The 23172-nt window shown below is 40.2% G+C and overlaps 1 long non-coding RNA gene and 1 pseudogene across 1 annotated transcript in view; one reads left to right on the forward strand and one right to left on the reverse strand.

Annotated features, from left to right (window-relative positions):
• The window catches only part of LOC120295634, a 73792-nt gene that overhangs the window by 43974 nt on the left and 6646 nt on the right, over positions 1-23172 (reverse strand). The window lies entirely within an intron of this gene.
• The window catches only part of LOC104429150, a 29988-nt pseudogene continuing 9049 nt past the window's right edge, over positions 2234-23172 (forward strand).

Below are 23172 nucleotides of genomic sequence, written 5' to 3' on the forward strand. Positions count from 1 at the left end.
GTTGCATATAGGGCCTGTTTGGTTCAGCATTGCAAATGCTCATTTGGAATTTAAAGTCCTTTGGCCAAATGGAAACGCATTTGGTTCGTATTTTTGCGCAACTTTGGCAAGATGCAATTGCATCTCCAAAGGAGTCTAAAGGCCTTTAGCCCAATGGAGCTCTTGGGGTGCATTGGCAAGTTGCATCCTGGGAATGCAAGTAGCTTGGTTACTGTTCATCTTCTCCAACCTCTCCAAGCTGCTGATCGAGGCCGACGACCATCGGCGAAGGGATGGCGCGCGCCAGCAACCGCCGCCTGAGCGTCGCCCGACCCCATCGACCATCGCCTGGGGTCGCCGGACCTTAGGCGACGCCTGGATCTCGTGACCCGGGGTCGGCAACAATCGAGGGTCGCACGACCGCGAGCGGCCGCCGCATGCGGCCGTCGTCTCCTAGGTCGCGCGACCCGGGCGACGACCGCCCGAGGTCGTGCGACCCAGCGGCCAGATCCGCCATCCGCCGCCGGCGCGACCCCGGCGACCGCCGCTGAGGTCGCGTGACCCTAGGCGACGGTTGCCCGAGGTCGCGCGACCTAGACGCGGCCAGATCCGGCCGCCGGGATTTCAAAAAAAGAAAAATAGAATTTTTTTTTTTTTTTTTTTTAAATTTAATAAAAGTGATTTATAAATGTAAATTTTACCAAACGGTATTTTGGCCAAAGTTGTATTTCAATACAAATTTTACCAAACGATATTTGCATTTCGGAAAACCCCATTCACCCAAAGGTATTTGCATTTTGGCAAATGCATTCCCCAAAAGCCGAACCAAACGGGCCCATAGTCTTTACTCAAATGTCTAGGAGAGCAGCAAAAGTGTTTGGGTAGATTCTAGTTTACATCATTCTAGTTTTTCTTTTCCTTCGTGGTATAGCATTCTCACTATGATATTACACACGACGAATCATTGCAGTGTACTTTTGTTGAAGATCTTTTGTGCGATGTGCATTTAGAAATAACGTCAAATGAAAAATTCTAAAATTAGTTTGATAGTTAGGAAATGGATTTTTAGTTTTAAAATAAAGGTTCCGTAACAGACTTGCGTGAGAGTAGACATGCGACACGTGTTTACTTACATGTGTCATCAATTTAAGTTTTGGCTTCAATCTTATATGGTCGACGATTTGAAAAGATATTTGATTAGTCTCGAGTTTACTTATCTGAAGTGGAGTTGTCTTCTCATAAAAGATAACGGAGACCATCTCACTTTATTAAGAAGAAACAGGAAAAGGGCCACACTAAATGGACGTCCGCGTTGGTTACATCCACTCCCATAAAATAAAAAGATAGAACCGCCCAAATATAGCGTCCCACCTTTCCCCTTCTCTAAATGTGCTCATCCTGAGCAGACCCCATATGCGTCTCTCTATCCGACACCTCCCACGAGCACCACCCCTTGCCGCTTTTGGCTTCAAGGTTGAACCTCTTTAACCGATGGGGCCGAGTTCGTTCTAAGTGGTTGATCTCTGGCTTACTCATCATCCTTGCGCAAGGTTGTCAAGGCCTGGGCTACCATCGTGGCCAGCTTGCTAGTCGTCGCCACAATGTTCTTCTTCACAGTCCAAAGTCAGCATCGTTAAAAAAGGGTCCATATCACAGCTCGCCCGCTAGAAGAGGTTTTGCGGCAATGCCTCTTTTGCATTTTCCCAGCTTCGAAATTGAATGTCACGAGTCACAACTTAATTTTTGATGAAGTGCACTCTACGAGGTTAGAGTGTCCTTGACTAGGCTGGATTCAATGAGGTTACAGGTCTCGGAGGTGGCACTGTGGAAGGCCAATGGCACAGACACAGAGGATGACCACACGCAACTTCGATTTTGACGACCTATAGCACCATCCCTGAGGTTTCTAGATCCTCTCTAACTTAGGCTTCGGGTTAATCTCTGTATCAACCGCTTAAAATGAAACGGAGGATCAGTTGATCAATGACTGTTTTGTTACCTAAAAATTGAAGCTATAAACAACGAAACAAATGTGCGGCTCTTTGAAGACATGAAAGCAAACGTAAAAGGTAACATTGTTTATTCCAATCCCCGAGAAGCTTGCATTTAAACACTCAGTTTCGATCACCTTAAAAAACCTTCCCAGTTTTCTTTACCAGATTTCAATCTCTGTTTTCTCAAATCTCAAGTTCATAGAGAGAGAGAGAGAGAGAGAGAGAGAGAGAGAGAGAGAGAGAGAGAGAGAGAGAGAGAGATGGGGAGTTTGGGAGCCGTTCTGAAGCATCCGGAGGATTTTCACCCGCTGCTAAAGCTGAAGATGGCAACGAGGAGTGCCGAGAAGTGGATCCCTCGGCGGGGTTTGGAAGCAACTCTGAAGCATCCGATGCCGAAGCTGAAAATGGTGGCGAGGAATGCCGGGAAGAACATCCCTCTTCGGAGTTTGGGAGAGATTCTGGAGCATCCGGAGGATTTCTACCCGCTGCTGAAACTGAAGATGGCGGCGAGAAATGCCGAGATGCAGATACCTCAGCAGCCTCAGTGGAGATTCTGCTACTCCTTGCTTCCCAAGGTCTCCAGAAGCTTCGCTCTCCTCATCCAACAGCTCGGCACCGAGCTTCGCGATGTGGTGAGCGCGGTTTTGGATTTCAACGCACTCATGTTGTGGTCTGTTTTTGTTATTGTTTCTTTTTTGTCTGACTTTTGTTTTTTTTTTCTCAAGAAATTTGGACGACGGTGATGTAAACAAAGTAGGGCTAATTCGTGGGAGAGTTATGCATGATATATAAAAAGGATTGCGGATTAGTGGATTTAGTTTTCTCCTGTAATATTTTGTCATGTGTTAAATATTTTACATCGTTTGTTTAGGTTATATATAATTGTTATACACATATCCCCTCCACGTTTAAACTTAAACTTTTGGGCTGCACATTATAATAAAGAAAACTACCAAAATAGTCCAAAAACTATTGCAATTGGGTCAATCAGTCCATTCGACCAATTTTGGCTGACTGATGCTAAAAAATAATAAAATATTATTCAAAATATCCATATTAGCGTCGACCGTATCATGTAGGACGGCCAACATTGACCAGTCGAAATTGGTCGGATGAATTGACGTAACATAAATGCTAAATGTTTAAGACTGAATTGGCACAATTACAATATGTTTAAAACTATTTTGGTAATTCTCCCCATTATAATATGGTATCCTACCTAGATTCTACCTCAGTTCATTTCGCATAATTAAAAATTAACTTACTTCCCATTTTTTGGAAAACAAATAGGTTTGGATGATTTTTTTAAAGTTTAACAAAACAAAGAAAAATAATGGCAAAGGTAGAGTATGTGTCCGGTGATTTTGGCTTTTGGCTCACATTGTTCAGTTGTCAAATTTCTAATTTAAAAAAAAAAAACAATTTAATGCCACCACATTATGAACATCACTTCACGTTAGAACTTTTTAGAATTGTAAATTCAAGTGATAAATTTTCAAAAATTGTGACAGTAAAACGATCTTTCAAAAGTTTTAACACCAAAAAGGGCTGTGTATAAAAGCGACAGCATCAATACCTTTATTTTATCCAAATTTATCATATCGTGAAGGGTCGAGAAATACAAAAGAATGAGGAAAAATGGCCAATTCTGGACTACTTGCGGAAGACAGAAGGCACACCAGCTTAGATAAAGCCAAGGGTCAATTTATCCTGCCAAAAGGAATTCGGGTTCATTCCTCTGTACGCTGAGGCTCGAGTAGCTTTTTTCTCTCATATATAACAAAGAATTGGTTATATCGTAAAGATGTCACGTTTATTGGTGAACAAGCTTCAAGGAGTGATTTCTTTCCCTTCCTAGAATTAGAACATCAGCTGTTGAAATTAAAAAGTCAAAGAAACTGCTGCAGGCTCTCCTGACATGAACCGCATCTAAGTATGATCTTGAATGGAATTGTGCGACGTTACTACTGATACCAATGCTGTCCTCATCCGTAGAGATTAGTGGCAAAGCTTCCCCTGGCTTGTCTGCCAATCAAAATGCAAAAATCTAATGTACTGTAAAGATTAGTGGCAAACGCCCCTCATAGCCCTTGCAAATGCCAATGGAATTGTGAGATTAGTTTCTTGCAATGTGTTTTTGATGTTTTTGATTGGTAATGGACTTAAAGCCCGTCCGCCCATGCTGGGCCCAAAAGGCCCAGCCCACGGGAATAAGGCCCGTGGATGGGGGAAGGTATAAAAGGGAGGAGAGAGAGAGAGAGAGATGACAATGTTTTGAAGAACGTACGTCTTCTTCTCTCCAACGTTCTCTCCCCCCTAAAACAAAAACAATAAGCAAACGGCGACACTGTCTTCCTTTCAAGGCTTCATCGGATTGAATAGGGCCAGATTTTCTTCCTCTTATTGGCGTCGGTGTCTAATCTGTGGCTAACAAGGTACACTCGACTCCGTGGTGTGCTTTACGATCGGTGATACGTGTTTTCCCGGGCCTCGTCTTCCGCATTGATTTAGGGGTTCGATTTAGTGTCGAATCCGGTTTTCGAGGATCCGTTATTCCCAACATTGGTATCAGAGCCCTAGTTCACATTTTCCCGACTTGTTTGACGTTTTTTGATTGATTTTTCACGAAAAATTTCGGCCGTACGGATCGGGGAGAAAATCCCGACACCCGAGCGCTGTTCGGCCATTTTTCTGAGTTTTCGTAAGTCGAAATCGAATTCTGAAGACACTGGCAGAAAGGGCTCGTCGAGACGAGTCTGGCGACATGTTGTGCGTCGCCGGAGGACGCCGCACGCACCCACACGCGCGGCCAAAAGCCGCCGCGCGTGGGCGCCACGCCCAAGCGGCGGGCACGGACCGACGCATGCCGACGTCAGCATGTCATCACCCAACGGTCGAACCGTTGGGGTGACGTCACCGATGACGTTAGCAATGACGCCGGTTGGCCGGGCGGCCACCGGCCGGCGACCCGACCCGACCCGAACCGCGATGCCCGGCATGCGCGCGGCACGTGCGGGCGGTTCGAGCGAACCGGCCCGACCGGCCAGACGGCCCGACCGGTCTGATCGGTCCGACGACTTGACCGTTGACCGTTGACTTTGACCGTTGACCCGAGAAAAGAATTTGTTTCTTTTTCAATTATGTCTGTGTGGGTTATAGGTGATCCATTTTAGTTCTGCATTTGTTGCGGGAACTATCATGCGTTATGCACGGATACCGCAATCCCGAGAACGGACGAAGGAAGAGCTAGACCGAAAAGGCCGATGAAAGAGTTAGCGATTATCGGTGGCTTGATGGTGATTTAGTATCATATATGGTCAAGGTCAATCAGATGATACAGGAAATTATCTGGAATTGTTATCTTATGCCGGACTTTGAGAAGGTGCCGGCTTTGATGAACACTCTTCCACCTGTATGGCAAGCAGTGTTAGATCGGCTATGGGAGATCAACGTGGTCCCGGATTACGGGGGCTAGTGGAAGCTTTTGTAAGAGAGTACTATAGGATTGAGTTGGCCAAAACTTCAACCCTTAGATTGAGCACCACATGGCGCAGAGTGAATGCGCCTTGGTGGCGACATGAGAGCTCTCCAAAGTTTTTCCATGGTTGACAAATGTGCCTTCAATTTTCTCAGATGTTTTGACCGATAGATTAGAAGGGACATTCCCTAATTATTTCTTAGATTAGTTTGGGATGTTATTGAGTGTGAATATCTTTTTCTATGTCGATATTTTCTTCTATGTATATTACTTAGTGTAATGGATTGTTGTATTATGTTGAAAGCATTATTGTTTTATTGGATATCAATTATATGTTGCTTTCTGTTATTACTGGTTGCTGTGGGTAATTAGCTCTGGGTAGTTTAGAAGTTTTTGTAGCTTCATGGAATTGATTTTGCATATGACAATCATATTAATGATAGTTTTAAGTTAGGATTTTTGGAGGATGATTGGAAACGTAGGGTGCGCATGGATTTGTTTCAGTTCTTTTTTTGTTCCTGAGAACAGAAATAAAAAAAAGTATTTTTGTTCCGGGAACAGTTTTTAAACAAAAGAACACGTTTGGTAACGTTTGGTCGGGAATAAAAATGAACAGAAACACGTTTGGTAAATTTTATTATTTTTTTGTTTCTTTTAATTTTTTAAACATTTTTTTTATTTTTTATTTTTCCTTTCTTTTTATTTTTTCTTTTCTTCGGCCGGTCACCGGCCTCCGGCGACCGGCCGACGGGGCCGGCAGCCTCGCCCAGCCACGGCGAGGCTCGCCGGCCCACGGCGAGGCCGAGCCTCGGCCGTGGTTAGGCGAGGCTCGGCGTCGCCGACGCGGCGAGGCCGAGCCTCGCTTGGCTGGGCGAGGCGGAGCCTCGCCATGGCCGGGCGAGCTCGAGCTCGCCCGATCCGGCGAGCCCGAGCCTCGCCGGGGCCGGCGACGCTCGGCGTCGCGGATCTGGGCGAGCCCGAGCTCGCCCGGCCAAGGCGAGGCTCGGCCTCACCCGCGCTGGCGACGCCGAGCCTCGACGGCTGGTCGGCCATGGCCGAGGCCGGCGACCGGCCAAAATGAAAAGAAGAAAAAAAGAAGAAAAGAAGAAGAGAAGAAGAAGAGAGAGAAGAGTGATTTTTGTTCTTTTGTTCCTTCCGAGAAGTGTTTCTTTCAGAGAAACAACTTTTTTTTGTTTCTTTTTCTGTTTCTATTTCGTTCCAGAAACAAAAAAAAAAAAAAAAGAACAAAAACGCAACCAAACACGTTTGTTCCTTTTTGTTCCCGGAACACTTTCCGTACAGAAGTGTGCCAGAAACACTTTTTTGGAGTGTTTCCATGCACGCCCGTAGTGACCTTTTGATTCTGAAACCTTACTTGAAATTATTCATTGATATGATGGGTTTGTGCAAAGGGGATGCATAAATGATAGGCATTAATTATTCGTGCATATATGTCTCGATGTGTTCGATTGATGGATTCAGCAACTAAGAACATAATTGCTGATGTGAACGGCAACAATTGTGAAATATTGAATATGAAGATTCAATATGTGCTGGAAAAGCAAGAAGCACTAGAAGCTCTTGACCATGTTATGGAAGATCTTGAGGATGCTGTGCACTACCTTGAGCTAGTAGAGGGCCGCTTGACGGCATTTGTGCCGAAAATAGATATTTGCAATGCTGGTTCTAGCTCAGAAAGGGCTTTGAGCTCTAAGCGCAAGCGTATTGATTCGTTCAATATGTGGGAATGCAAAGGATCAAGTCCTTATTGCAAGAGATCAAGAGTTAACCAACACAAGAGAGGAAAACGTCCTCAAGTGAAGAAAATGTCAAGGGTGAGGTGTTACAATTGTGACAAGAAGGGTCACTATGCTCGCGACTGTTGTGATCCAAAGAAGGTAAACACCTCTTGTACATTTGAGATGATGTAGCGAAGGATAGAGGATCCTTCGTGGAATTCCGACGAGTACCAACTGGAACTATGTGGATCTATGTGGGATATAACTCCAGAGATGAAGTTAAAGGGATTGGCACCTGCCAATTGAACATGCGTCATGGACGCACCTTGTTCCTACATGATGTTCTATATACTCCGGAGATTCGTCGAAATTTAAGTGTCTGTTTTGGTATTGGTTAAGCTTGGTTTATGTGTGAACTTCCATAATAGCGATGTAGATTTGTATTTGGATACAAACTACTATAGATGTGGTCACTTTCTGGATGGTTTTATTGTATTGAATGTTGACTGTGGTGATGTCAATATGTTATTCCCTTGTTTCACGTCTTTTATTTCATGTGATATTGATGTGACTGTGTGGCATGCTAGACTTGGTCATATTGGCCAACAATGTATAAATAGACTAGCAAAAAAGGGCTTGTTGGGTAACATTGAAAAAGTCGATTTGCCCAGATGTTAGCATTGCCTAGTAGGGAAAACGACAAGGAAACCATTTGGAAAAGATAAAGAGCTGAATTTCCTCTGCATTTAATCCATTATGATGTCTGTGGTTCAATGAATGTGAGAGGAAGGCATGCGACTGTTTACTTCATCACTTTTAATAGATGATTATACTCGATTCGGGTGTGTCTATTTGATTTCTCATAAATCTGAAGCATAAGTTGTTTCAAAAGGTTCATGAACTTGGAAGAAAATCAATTGGACAAGAAAATAAAAGTATTGAGATCCGATCGAGGTCGAGAATATTTATCTGATGAGTTCTGAAAATAATGTGATGAAAATGAATAGAAAGACAGTTGTCTATTCCATATACTCCTCAACAAAATGGTGTTGCGGGAGAAGAAACAGAACCCTACTGGAAATGGTTAGGTTTTGGAGTGATGCGTTGTTAACTGCTACCTATATACATAACCGGGTGCCTTCCAAATCAGTTAGTTCCACTCCATATGAGTTATGGACAGGTAGAAAACCGGACTTAAATTTTCTTAAGCCATGGGGTTGTGCTGCCTATACTCATGAGTCCTCTCACAAGTTTGGGAAATTGGGTCCTAAAGGCAAGATGAGTATTTTAATAAGATACTCCGAACACTCGAATGGGTATGTGTTCGTAGGTGAGCAGGAAAGTGGGAGTATAACTGAATTTGAATCACGAGATGTCACATTCTTAGTGGATGAATTTCCTAAGAAGGGCGAAATAGGGGAAGAATACTCCCTATTAGAAAACTTGGATCAAGATAATGATATTAGTGGAGTTCGTCCAAGTGGGAGTAATATGAGAAGTGATGAATTCAATTCAACTCATTCTCAATTGCAACCACGTGATGAGGCAACATTATCATTATCTAATCCTAGTGGGAGCATAATGGGGAATGATGTGCAAAGTGTACAATCTCCCATACGGCGAACAAGTCGCCAAAGTATTCCCCGTCGACGTTTTGACGTTGAAGGGGAAACTTTTATGATTGCTCCGCAAGATGAGGATGAGCTAAGAAATATTAATGAGGCTCTAAATTGCCTTAGTAAGAAAAAATGGATTTATGCAATGAAAGAGGAAATTGAGTCAATGAAATCAAACCAAGTCTGGGAACTGGTTGATCTTCCAAACGGGACGTAGAGCTATTGGGAACAAGTGGGTTCTCAAAATAAAGCAAAAGGCTGATGGCTCGATATAAAGGCATAAGGCTCGCCTTGTGGCGAATGGGTATGATTAACAGGAATGAATTGATATGAAGAAACATTTTCTCCTATAGTGAGATTTACCTCGATTCGCATAATTCTGGCAATAGTGTTTAGTATGGATCTTGAGTTACATCAAATGGATGTAAAGACTGCTTTCCTCAATGGAGAATTAGAGGAAGAAAAATATATGGAACAACCTGCTGATTTCATAGTGAAAGGCCAAGAAGAATAGGTATGTCGACTTTGGGGGTCGATATATGGCCTTAAGTAGTCGTCAAGACAATGGTATATACGTTTCCATTATGCCATAATGGCATATGATTTTACAATGATAGATGAGTATCATTGTGTGTGTGTATATATATATATATATATATCAAAAGATCCAAAGGTCTATTTGTGATCATATCATTATGTGTTGACGATATACTAATTGCCGGAAGCAATATGGAGTTTGTCAATACTGTCAAAAGTTCGTTGTCTTCCAATTTTGAATTGAAGGATATGGGATTGTAAACCCATCGACACTCCTATTGCAAAAGGTGAAGGATTGAGCCATAGACTGTGTCCAAGGACTCCACAAGAGAATGAACAAATGAAACATGTTCCTTATGCTAGTGCTGTTGGGAGCTTGATATACGCTATGATGTGTACAAGACCTGACTTATGTTTTGTAGTTGGAATGGTGAGTAGATACCAATCCAATCCAGGTCAAGCACGTTGGAAAGCCGTTAAATGAATACTAAGGTATCTAGAGGGGACTGCTGATTATACGTTGAGTTACTATGGAAAGGATCTGCAACTCAAAGACTATTCTGATGCTGATTGAAGAGGAGATTTAAATGAAAGAAAATCTACCTCTGGATTTGTTTTCATACCGAATAATTGCACCATATGTTGGAGCAGTAAGAAACAAAAGTGTATAGCCTTGTCCACGATGGAAACTGAGTTCGTGGCATTATCGGCAGCAATAAAAGAAGATGTTTGGCTTAAGAGATTATTGGATCATTTAGGTGTTATTTGAAATGCTGCAGATTCATTGTTGGTTAATTGTGATAGCCAAGCAGCAAACGCGTACACCAAAAGATCCAAAATATCATGGCAAGACCAAATATATAGATACCAAGTATACTTTTTGTCAAGGATATGATTGCACGAAAAGATGTGAACTTAGAGTACATACTACGCATAGAATGGTAGCAGATCCTATGACAAAGCCAATACCTAGAGATGTGTTTTGTAGCCATATGAAATCTCTAGGATTGCGTAGAGGATGATGTACTGAATATTGTAATTTCCCTAAGAGTTCACATTTGATGAATTTGTGTTTTCATCATTAATGCCTACGAATCTTAGTTTGATCTTTATGCATCTTAATGCTCAGTGCATTACTTTAACTTAAGAAAGTATGTCGGACTGATATAAGATTAGCCCACTCACACGGGTAATTGCCTCTATTTACTGTGTGATAAATAGATACGAGACTGTTTTTAAGCTTATTATCTAGGTGATAATCGAGAGCTCAAGCTTAAAATACGTATGTCGCCTTAACTGAGTGTTAAGATGAGGACATAATACTTACTATGTCCGAAAGTAAAATAACCCACATATTTTACTTTATCTGTCTATAATGCCAGATGTGAGTTCTGATGAATTTTGTGAATGAGTAGATTAGTGAACTCAAGTTAGACATTGTGTATGTCTGAACTATCATATGTACGGTATTGAAAGCTATAGACATACGCTACATGGGAAAGGAGTTAATATCGTAATACGTGTTTCATACTACATATGCATGAGATGACCAATAAGAGAGGCAAGAGTTTGATCTCAACTTTTATGTCGTGTGAGGCTCTTGAGGAAAAGAGTTCCTCAATTTTTTAGTCCCCTCATGACTCTTACTTTTTCTCAAGATTTCTATTTAGTTTTTGCTATCTTAGGAAGCTGAACTGAAATTGAGAGTTTGAAGGAAAGAGGAAGACAGATTTTGGAGAATCACATTGTAGTTTTTGTATTCACCGGTTAACCAATTATGACTGTCTTTGTGATAATCATAATTGTGAATACAATATATATATCATTGTTAGAAAGAGATCAAGAGAGATATAAATGTGATCGATCGATCTAGGGTACTGCATACTAAATCTACTCGGAGTGTGATGCCCATTATGAGTTGGTATATATTCCTAACAGATGTATAGTAACAAGCTCTCAAAGTATGCTGGTCGCACGGATTATTCACCGGTATGAATGTTGAAGAGAGGTAAAGAGAATCATGTTCAACCCACCATGTGCGAGTGGGAGATGATGGTTTTAATTGGTGATGGGCCCGTCCGCCCATGCTGGGCCCAAAAGGCCCGGCCCACGGGAATAAGGCCCGTGGATGGGGGAAGGTATAAAAGGGAGGAGAGAGAGAGAGATGACAACGTTTTGATGAACGTACGTCTTCTTCTCTCCAACGTTCTCTCCCCCCTAAAACAAAAACAGTAAGCAAACGGCGACACTATCTTCCCTTCAAGGCTTCATCGGATTGAACATGGCCAGATTTTCTCCCTCTTATTGGCGTCGGTGTCTAATCTATGGCTAACAAGATACGCTCGACTCCGTGGTGTGCTTTATGATCGGTGATACGTGTTTTCCCGGGCTTCGTCTTCCGCATTGATTTAGGGGTTCGATTTAGTGTCGAATCCGGTTTTCAGGGATCCGTTATTCCCAACAGTTTTCTTATCTCTTCAACTATGATATTTTCACTTTTGCAGGTCTGCGTATTCTATTTGATCCTGGAGCACTTGATACAATTGGTTTGTCTCTCTCTGTCTTGCATTTGCAAGGGAGTACGCTGTTTATCAAATGTTGTTTATCAAATATGGTGCATCTGTCCTAAACTACTGTCATCCGATTCAGGTGATGGTTGTTAACCTTGATGGTCATATATACCAAATTGATTTCAAATGTGTATGTCCAGTTGGCAGCTTTTCCTTTTCCCTTCAACTTCTACATGTAAGGATAAGGAAGGAGTGGTTTTGAGTCTACATTTACTTGTCTCTGTGTTTTTGAAGGCGAAAGCCTGTGCCTCTTCAAATCTAGTTATTTTCTAAGTTTCTTTCAACTATAACAAGTTTGAAACTCTTATCTTTAGCACTTTCGGTTGGCTAATCTGAGCCAGCTATACTTTGTCTGCCAAAGTCTACCCATAACACAAAGCCATTGGAGTTTCCTTTTGCATTCATAACATTCATGGAAACATAATCGTGTAGGTCAGGGCAAGCTCTTCACATCTAGAAGTCCATTTACTTGTGACCACCAACCATCATGACTGGAAGTGGAGAATGCTAATGCTCTAGTTGTTAAGGCCCTTGCTGATTCTCAGATGATAAACGGTGACTCATATTTCTAACCAGTTGAATAATCCCTAAAAGAATTAGTTTCATGATAAGTCCTTAATTCCTCTGCCTAACTGTTGTCAATATCACTTTGAATAATTGTTTCCCGCTCCCTAATGATGTTTATATGTATTTTTTGCGGGAGTCTTATTTCTTCTAACTTTCCCTTTCCAGAGGATGACACAAGCATACCTGCTGATGTCAAAGTGCCCATCCTAAAGGCTTTTCATCTGCACTTGTATAATAAGGAGTGGTGTTTTTCATGTGAGTTAAATATGCTTCCTTCTTGCTGGTTAAAGCTTTTGGAGATCTAAGACCAGTTTTCCACATATATAGATGCTTTGTTCTGTATTATCGCCCTTTCCTGACCTTTATATAGAATTCATGAAACGTAAGTTAGATGTATTCTGCAAAATAATTTGTTTGAGTGATCTCTCTTAATGGTTTCCTTGTATATTACATGTGTAGATAGTTGGTGTCCTCCCCATTTTGCGCTAAGAATGGTCTTGAAAGCTACATGGAGATTCTGTCTTTAACAATATCTTGCATACATCCTTGTGACTTTGAAATTATTTTTCGTAACACCGCTTTTCACAGAACAGGATATGTCAAAAATGTTTTGCCTCGATGATTCTACGTGAGAACCTCTATAAATAGTCTCATCTACTTTGCTTATTGATGCATTCTTTCACTAACTTCTTTAAGAACAAATACCAAAGTACAATGAAAGCTTTCTTGCTGTTAAAAATTCTTGTAATATTTCCGGCATATGGGGAAATTGTATGACCCGGCATAGGATAAAAGATTGTCAAATTATTTCTGAAGTGAAGTTGGGAAATAAGGTGTTTCTAGGTTTTTAAGATTCCATATGCCACTGATTTCTTTTGACTAGCAACTTTTGGGGGATGCAGAACTTGGTTAGGAAAGCTGTATTAAGATATAACTTGTGTTATGTTGTGATTATTTTCACTTTAGTTATAATCTTTTGCTGCTTTAATTTACTATATGTAAATGGTGCTTATCCAGTAAGAAGTTGGAGCTGGGCTGAGAACTATTCAGTCGCCATAATTTTAGAGAGTTTTCTGAACTGAAGTTTCCATTGTCGTATTAAGGTGGTACAAAGGAGTATACAAGGTTCTAATATACCAATTTCATCATGTTTCAACGGCTTTCCTGGAGCTGGGGAAAAGGTTAATAACTTACGACTTTTCCCTCTAATTTTGATGCAAAGCTCTAATAAAAATCCTCTTCTTCTACCTGCTCTTCTTTAGCCGCTCAACTTAACCTTATGAGTTTCCTTTACCAACAACCTAATGATCATAGTTGAGAATGAAAACTCAACTGAAATTTACCTGCAATTAATACAATCTTGGCGAACTATTTCTTCTGATTGATATGTTGACTGCTTTTCCTTTATAAATTGTGGCTTTCGACTTACTCGCAGTTACCAAGTTACAATTGAGAATGTTACTAAAAGAATGGGAGCAGTAATGGCAAAATTTATTTGCAAAGAGGTTTGTGATCTGTGCTATGTAACACTTCTGATATTTTCCAAGAACTTACCTCTTATTAAGTACCCCGGCTGAAGGAACTCTTACAAAGATAATAGTATTTGGTTGTGCTTGGTCAATATGTCGCTAGTTTTAAGCTTTACATGAAGAGAATCCTTGCCTTCAATGGAAGAAGATAAATTTGATATTGTATAGTACCTGTGTAAACATTTTATTTGTTGAATGCCTGACACGTACAATGGGTAGCCCATCCTCCTCCTATTTACAAGGATTTGACTTTAGCTCTTTGGCAAAAGTCCTTGAAGGATTCACTAGCTTATAAAAGAAATGGATTAGTCTAGAAGTTCAGTATTTGGCCTTAATGACCGTTCTCCCATCTTCCCAGATCCACAGGCTTGCGAATAGACTATTGGCTCTTATGTGTGTCTTGTTTGTGGTAACTGATCCGGTTGGATTGGAACAGGTTTTGACCAAATACTATTATCAAGAGGATTAAGAGCTATGCTAAGGGTTTCTTTTCCACAATGCATTTCAAGGCTAGTTTGTAGTCTCGCGCCTTCAGGAATAATTTTTTGTAGTGGAGGTCATGCTGTTACATATCATACGAAGAATTCCGCTAATTTCTTCCTTATTGTAGGTGGAAACAGTTGATGATTACGATGAATATTGCCACTATGTGGCAGGACTTGTTGGTTTAGGTCTGTACAGGTATTTAAAGGTAACAAATTTATTTGCCGAGATTTTCTTTCACAATTGAAAGAATAGCTATCCTAGACGCGATGAAATCATTAGGCATATTGAAGAACTTGAATGGCACTAGGCATTCATAAAATTGGTGAAGTGGGCATTAGACATGAGGAAACGATAAGGCACACTGAAGAACCAAATCGAGGCAAGACAGAAATAAAGCCCATGAAACTATCACCATCATCATTTTAAGACCTTCCATAGGGCCTCTTTTACATTTCTCATACTGTCATTTGTCAAGGCAGTGTGTCCAAGAGCCTTTATACTTTTGTGTATGTTCTGTAGTAGCTTGGAGATAATGGTTGCTCTGTGATTCCATTTGTCTACCTACACATTTCAGGTCCAAGGTATGAAAGTTTAAGACTAGAATGCATGTTCTTGCATTCTATTCTCGTGGACACACATTCTCTTATCATATTTATTTTCAGTTATTTCTTCTTGAAATATACTAGACTGTATAACCTGCATGAGACTTGATCTATGGGAAAGAAACTGCTAATGTCCCAATTTGTGTGTGTTTGTGTGACTTCGTTGTTGGCCTGCCTAGGACATGGCCAGCAACCAAACAAGCGGATCTTCCCAATGTCTTAGGGTCATTATACCCCCTTATGTATCTCTAGATACTTCTTACTGTGAAGATTAAATCCCCTGTTTAGCTCTAGGCAATCAGCACATGAACTTTGTGGCTGGCAGGGGGTATACTGTGAAACTGGTGTACTTAGGATTGAAAAGGCTTGTAAGTCAAGACGTGTAGTTTATTTGGATCTGTCGTTTCTGTGCAGCCAATAGAAACTAATGAAATTGTTGTCTTCCTTTTTCTTTTTTACTCTTGGGGTTTCGAACAATCATAAGGAAAAATGAGAGATTCGTTTAGGTATTGCTTTGTAAGCGATTAGACAATGCAGAGAAAGATGTCGTTTTTAGAATGTCTGAACAAGAAAAAAAGTTCAAATGACCTGTTGCAGAACTTGTGGTAATATCCCTGACAAATCTTAATTTGCAATCGGCAATCAAATTGGGTGACAGAATGGGCTATGAACAAAGCAAACCAGATTGATCTTGAATTTTTAGTGGACACGACAATAGTCCGTTATGTCCTGTGAAGTGATATAATGAACTTCTGTCCTCTGCAAAGATATGATTTTTAAGGGGAACCCCTTCTCCTTCAGTTGCGGAGCTCAATGGTAGATGTGTTATAATTGATGTCTCAGCAATATCGTGGAATTTGTCCTTTTCTGCTCCCCACTGTGAATTGAACTTGCTTGATGATCAGTTGCTGTCACTTTTGGCTGCAATGATAATTGATGCTTTCATTGATAACCCAGCTTATCCATCTCCTTGCCTTTCCCCTATGATGTTTTAAATATACAGTCGGAGACATTGCTCATTAGATAAAGTTTGCCTCCTATAGGTTGACATGAACGATCCTAATGCTACAAAGACATTAAGCAGAATCGAGACTATACAGAAGGCTTGTAGAGATTCTGGCCTCCTAAACAAAAGGTTCCTTCCTCTCTCTCTCTCTCTCGCTGGGGTATAGATACTGATTTTGTCCCTTTTAATACAGAAGACTTGTATTTGTGAATTCTGACAGGAGACCTTACGTCCTTGCATGTGAACCGAGATACAGCTCTGTCCTGGTGAGTTTACGACCATTTATCTTGCATTATTTGGCTGGTCTAATGGCAATGTGCTGAACAGTAACCCAAACAAATGAGAAAGCGGAATTGCTCTTTATGATCTAATTGCAGGTCGTCATTTTGCTCATTATTTTGGCAATAATTCTCTCAGCCCTCTACAAGCAGTAACTAATGTGAGTTCTATACGCTTGACCTATGATTGTCTCAATCTTCTCTTATCATTGTCCATGACCTTTATTCCTTTGTTTTTTCAGATGGGCTCTGTGGGAACACCAGCAAGTCGTAGAGATTGTGTTGATGCAGATGCATGTATTGACTTATGCTTCTACATACGTTTGTAGTTTGTCCTTCCCCCTCAAAGGAAGGGACATAAGTAAAATATCTCACTTTTCTAAAAATTCATCTCAGCCCCAACTTACTAACTCCACATTCTGTCGCTCCACTCCGGCAAATCCATCTTTGAGCTGATACTTTTGAATAACTCGTATTATAGAATGGATTGGACGATATATATACATATATATTTTTAAATTGTATTGCTAAAATAGTTTTATGCAACACAAATTTAATAGGCAATTTTTATAATTTTTAAAATACTTATTTAAAAAAATCGAATTTTAATTATTTTTATTTTTTAAAAATTTTAATTTTAATTATTTTCTATTTTAATTTTTTAAGAATATAATTTTTCTTTTTCTTTTTCTTTTTTTCTTTTCTTTTTCTTTTCGTTCTTCTTCTTGTTTGGCCGCCTAGCAACGATAGCTAGTGACTAGCCACGGGCGAGCCTTGAGCTCACTCGGCTTGCCGATGCCGGCAAGCTTGAGGCTCACCAAATCGGTGAGGCTTGAGCCTCACCCAACGTTGGCGAGTTTGAGTCTTGCTAGATCGGCGAGCTCGAGACTCACTTGGCCGATCGCTAGCCATTGCCGTGCCGGCCACCAATAGGAGGAAGAAGAAAAAAAAAAGGAAAAAGAAAAGAAAATTAAAATAAAAAATAATTATAATTTCGATTTTTATTAAAAAATATTTTTGTAAAGTTAAAGAGGGAAGAGAGAGATTGTGAGATTTTGGTTGAAAACGGGTTCTAAATCCAATCGATTTAAGACCTAGCTATCTTAAGTTTTTAATTGTTAAATCAATTTAACTTGTTTTTCAAAAAATAAGTGATCCATATATGATCCATTTATGATTTAAATAGGTTATATATGGGTCTAAGACCCATTTTGCCCCCTCTACTTATAAAATAAAAAGATAGAACCCCTTGAATATAGCATTTGAGCCCAAAGCGAAAAGTGCCAATGCCTCTTTTACATTTCCTAAGCTGCAAAATTGAATTTGAGTCATAATTGTTAAAATATGTAACATCCTTAATCAGACCCCTATTTACGGAGTGAATTTACGACGGTAATCGCTAGATCGCAGAAAATCTAAGGTTGACCACTTTAGGATGAAAACTCAATTTTTCATGGGCAAATTGTGAAATTTCGCAAAAATGGAAATGGGCCACAAATGAAGAACCATGAGAGCCCAAGCCACAGGTGGGCCCAATGGGCCTCACACTCACCATGGGCAGCCCAAGAGGGTCCCTTAAGCCATTCAATCCCATTCTTAGATTTTGGGAGCATGCGCATTAAATTGACCCATGTGCATGAATAGTAGGTTGGACTATAGCTTGGGTTAATCCCTATTTTGCCCCTTCTAGAAGTTTGTGGCTAATAAGACAAAATTGTGGCCATGCAAGATGAGGAAAGTGGCGCCAAGGAGAAGGAGGAGAGACAAGGAGGCCTACCTAGACAATCTACTTAGCCTACTTCATAATTCTAGCATATGTGAAATCTAAGCATTAATGTCTTAGATAAGATGATATTCAAGAGGCAATCTTGGCCATGTAAATCGCTTGGCCATGAGGGAATTAAGGGAATTTGTACTTGACTCATGAATGCTTGCTCATTCTCCCTTTCATTTCTTTCATTCTCTCATTTCCCTCACTCTCTCTCTCCCCTTAACTCTCTTGGCTCACTCCCTCTCTCTTTCATTTTCTCTCAAACAAACCCCCCTACCCATTTCTCTCTCGTTCATCTCATCTCATTCCCATTTCTCTCTCACTCGGTTTGTCCCTCACCATTGTCCACCACCGTCCACCACCACTGCCCGTGTTGTCATTGCCCTTGCCGTGCTGCCGTTCATCGCCACACACCCGTGCCGTTGTTTGCTATGCCATGCTGCCGCTAACCCCCTTGTTGAGCCACCCTCACACCACCCTTATTGTGAGTTCTCACCATCGAGCCGCTATCCTCAAGCTCACCACTTGTCGCTTCACCAAACCATCGCCATGCCGAGGTGTCCTCACACGCTTGCCAAGTTGTCTCACCACTAAGCTGTCGCCGTTACACCATTGTACCCTCACCACTATGAGCCATAGTCCGCTGTGAGCCTTGAATCGCACCTCACACCATCGTCCTCGCCATCCAACACCATGAGCCATGAGCCGTTGTCATTGCCGTTTCTTGCTATTATGCTTAGATTCAGATTGTGAATAACTTCCTAACCCTTGTTTACGGTGGTAGTTACACTTAAGATTAGGGTTAGATTAAGGCTTATGGTAGTTAGATTAGGTGATAAGTAGATTAGAATGATAAGCTATCATGGATAGTGATAAGTGTTAGAGTTAAGCTATCATGGATAATGATAAGTGCTAATAATAAGCTATCATGGAATGCGATAAGTGCATTTAATATTGTAATTTTAAATGTGATAAGTACTTATTAAATCCCATTTTTCATAATGACAAGTACTTATGAAATCATCATTTAAAAAATGATAAGGGTTCATGGTATCCTATTTTAATAAAAGATAAGTGCTTGTAAAGTGTTATTTTGGAAAGGGATGTGCTAAGTTGATAATTGAAATTATGGTGCAATATTATGTGTTATGACGTCGATGGATCATTATTTTGGTATATAAACAATCAATGGGTAATCATGTGGAATTTGTTTCATGGCATTTTTGTGTGTAAATACTACTAGTATATGAAGTGTGAGCATTAAACACTTTTGTATTGACTAATGAAAAAGATAAAAATTGGCTTGAGTGGTTGATGTGCTCGTGTGATCACATATTGTTTCCATACTCATATAATTACAAGGGACGATGCCTGATGGATTTTGAATGCTCTCATGTTAACACGATGTTGTTTGTGAATAGATTTTGGAATAAAGCTCCTTCATTATATGCCATCTTCAAGTGAAGTCGGGACATTGTCATCCCAAATGAGACAAGACGATGCCCAGTTATGGCAGAAAACCACCGACGCGACTGTTAGGTCATGACCAAGAGCGGTCATAATAATCTGAATTCATGTTATGCATTGTGCATGGAAGTATTAATATTCATGTTTTGATTATTAATTATGATTGCCGTATACTTGTCAAGATGCTACACTCATGTGGTAATTGATTATGCAATAATTGGACATGTTGGTACGGTGTCGTATGTTGAGTCGCTCATTTCTTGCTTATAAATAAGGCAAAGCAAAAGATTCGCTATTGATCTACCATTGATAAATAAGTTACATGTTTAGGGCTTCTCCGAGGTGAAGTACCTCCCTACCCGAGGATTAGGGAGTTTACTTACTAAGTTTATCTCATTCGTACACTTTAAATGTTTTAGACCCTAAGCATGTCTAACCCATTCTGCCACATACGCTTTGGGGTGCCTGTGGACTAGGACACCGAGGTGACCTCCTATCCGATTAAGGGGATCGACATGAGATACGAGAAGTACATGACCACTATTTGGGTGGATGAAGGGTTGATGAACCTAATGCCCCATAGGTTCATGGCTTGTGTATGGGTTGGGGAGGATCTATTTGGCCTCTTGGGGGTTTTGGCAAGCCTCCAAGCGAACATGGATGTCCTTGATGGTGCTGTCACCAACTCGCAGATCAACTTGGACCAGGACCCCGACCCTGAGCCTAAGCCATGGTACCTTGAGTCATTAGGTACTAGGCACATAGGGTGTCACACTTTTTGAGGTCGCCCTCATAGTATAGAGGTGTGTAAATGTTAATACATGTGTGCGCATGCGCGCGCGTGTGTGTTTTGATACGTGTTCTATGCTATCTCTATTGATATGAATAATTGGATGGTGTTAAATTTGCTTCAATTTATATATAATCAAAAGATAAAATAAATGGGTTGGCGACGCCTCCTAGGACATCAAAATTAAATAACCAATGAGAATGAGGGTTGTTGGGCGTTCGAGGGTTAAGGTATGACAAAATATGTCTCGAGTTTGAGCCCACAACAAAAAATCTAAATTTTAGAAATTAATAAATAAATATAAAGGATATCTACCGCATGAGGGAAATATATGGAATTGGGTTGGTGTTGGAATGGTTAAGATTGGAACTTCTTTTGGGCGAATTAAATGAAGGTGAACTACAAGACAAAGAAAGAGCCTATAATTCTTATATAAATGGATTAATATCATGAAAAACCCTAAACTAGTATACTTGTGATAAATTTACCATAAATGATCATAAAAAAACAAACCCTAGATTGGTACACTTGTAACAAATTTACCTAAAATTAATTTTTTTTCATTGCCAAAAACCCTAAATCGGTACATTCTTTACAAATATACCTTCCATTAAATTAGATTAATACTACCAAGAAAAAAACCATAAAATTGATACAACTGTGACAAATAGAAAGTAAAATATCAAATTAATATGTCATTCAACTCAGTAATTTGAAAGTTAAATTTAATGAAAGTAACAGAGAATAAATTTATCAAATATATACCAGTTTGTGGAATGTGGTGGTCAGAAAAGTAATTCGAATTAAATTTGTCGCATGTGTACTATTTTCAAATTTGTATGGTATTAACCCCTATATAAAATATAGGGTTTACTATCATAATAATTTTTGAGATACTGTGAGAATAGCAACTCTCGAAAGAGTGGATCCCACAAAAAAAAATTATAATTATTTATTTATCTATTTTTTTTTGTGGTCCAAAATAAGCTTATTCTCATAGTACAATAAAAACTATCGTTCAATCATTTCCCATAAATATATATAGATGAACGTGTGTGGCCAGGTCTTTTGTCAAAAAAGGAAAGCGCTGATGTTGATGAAAACAAAAACCGGGGTCTTCATGCTGTGGTTAATGTACTAAGGCTTGAAGGCTATTTTTAAGCGAGTGCTTGGTAGTGGAGTTATTTATGAAATTACATCCAAGAATTCAAGTGTTTGAAGCCAATTAAACTCTTATTATTTTATAATTCCTTTGTGAAATTGAGAGATTATTTAATGAGAAATTATTGAGCTAATTAAGAACTGCGTGAGTTATTAGGTCTAATTGGTAGGAAACATTAGGAGTATTTGAGTTCTCGAGTGTAATTGTAATCTCAATTGATTTGTGTATTTATAATGGAATTTATTATTGCTATCCCGTGAATTGTAGATTGTTATGACTGAACCACATAAATCTAGTGTCCAATCTATTTTTTTTTTTATTCTGTCTCTTTATTGTTCGATTGCTTATTTTCACAACTTAAATTTTTGATGACTCGCACACGACAAAATTAGAGGTCCTTGACTGACCTGGACTCAATGAGGTTCAACGTCTTCGGAGGTGTAACTGTGGAAGGCCAATGGCACATACACAGGATTGTTTGCTTGTGGATATACAAGTGTTTGTGCAAGGGCGTGATAATAATTATGAGCGGCGCAGATAACACAAGCATCCCGTGTAACAATGTCGTTCTTGGTACAAAGGTAGCTTTCCCGTGCAACAATCTTGTTCTCCGTACAAAGGTAGTTTTCCGCAAATTTGTCAATCTTAAATTAACATACCTAATGAAGAGGCTTGATTACATTATTTGACCAAGTTTTATGGCTTGATTGTGTTTGCTTAAAGATTTAGGGCTTGCTGCAAGTTCCGCGATTTCTATTTTATCCCTATTGCATTGATTTATGACCACGCACGACTTTAATTTTGAAATGGGAGATCAGTTGATCAATGATTGAAGCTATAAACGACGAACAACGGTGCGGCTCTTTGAAGACATGAAAGCAAACGTTCTGAACAAGGTAACATTGTTTACTCCAATCCGCGAGATGCTCAATTACAACATTTAGTTTCGATCGCCTTAAAAAACCTTCCCAGATACAATCTCTGTTTCCTCAAATTTCAAGTTCAGGGAGAGTGAGAGAGAGGGAGAGAAATGGGGAGTTTGGGAGCCATTCTGAAACATCCGGAGGATTTTCACCCGCTGCTGAAGCCGAAGATGGCGACGAGGAATGCTGAGTAGCGGATCTCTCAGTGGAGTTTGGAAGCGACTCTGAAGCATCCGTGATGCGTGATGGGGTGAGTGATTCAAGAACGGAGATTTTTTTTTTAGGGGATTTTTGTGGTTAAGTCTATGGACTAGTGTGTACGGTAAAGAAACAAAGAAGAATAAGAAAAGATAGAACGATCTCCTCCCAAGGTATAATGGCCACGCCACCCAACCGAGGATGTGGATCGAGATCTACGAAGCTCACCACCAAGGCCTAAAGCTTCCACCAGCCAAGGATAAAGCACTTTGAGATAGGAGAAGCTCACCACCAAGGCCTAAAGATTCCACCAGCCAAGGATAAAGGGCTTCTTGGCTCACCACCGAGGAGTGATCTACGCTCCAAGGATAAAGAAACCGAAAGGAGTTATCCACTCTCCAAAGGAATTCACTCAAGCAGAGGAAATCTCACCATTTTCATTCATGAAATTCGTATGTCCTACATTGGATAGTTTTCCCC

Source organism: Eucalyptus grandis, chromosome 7 (assembly GCF_016545825.1).
Source record: "Eucalyptus grandis isolate ANBG69807.140 chromosome 7, ASM1654582v1, whole genome shotgun sequence".
NCBI lineage: Eukaryota > Viridiplantae > Streptophyta > Magnoliopsida > Myrtales > Myrtaceae > Eucalyptus > Eucalyptus grandis.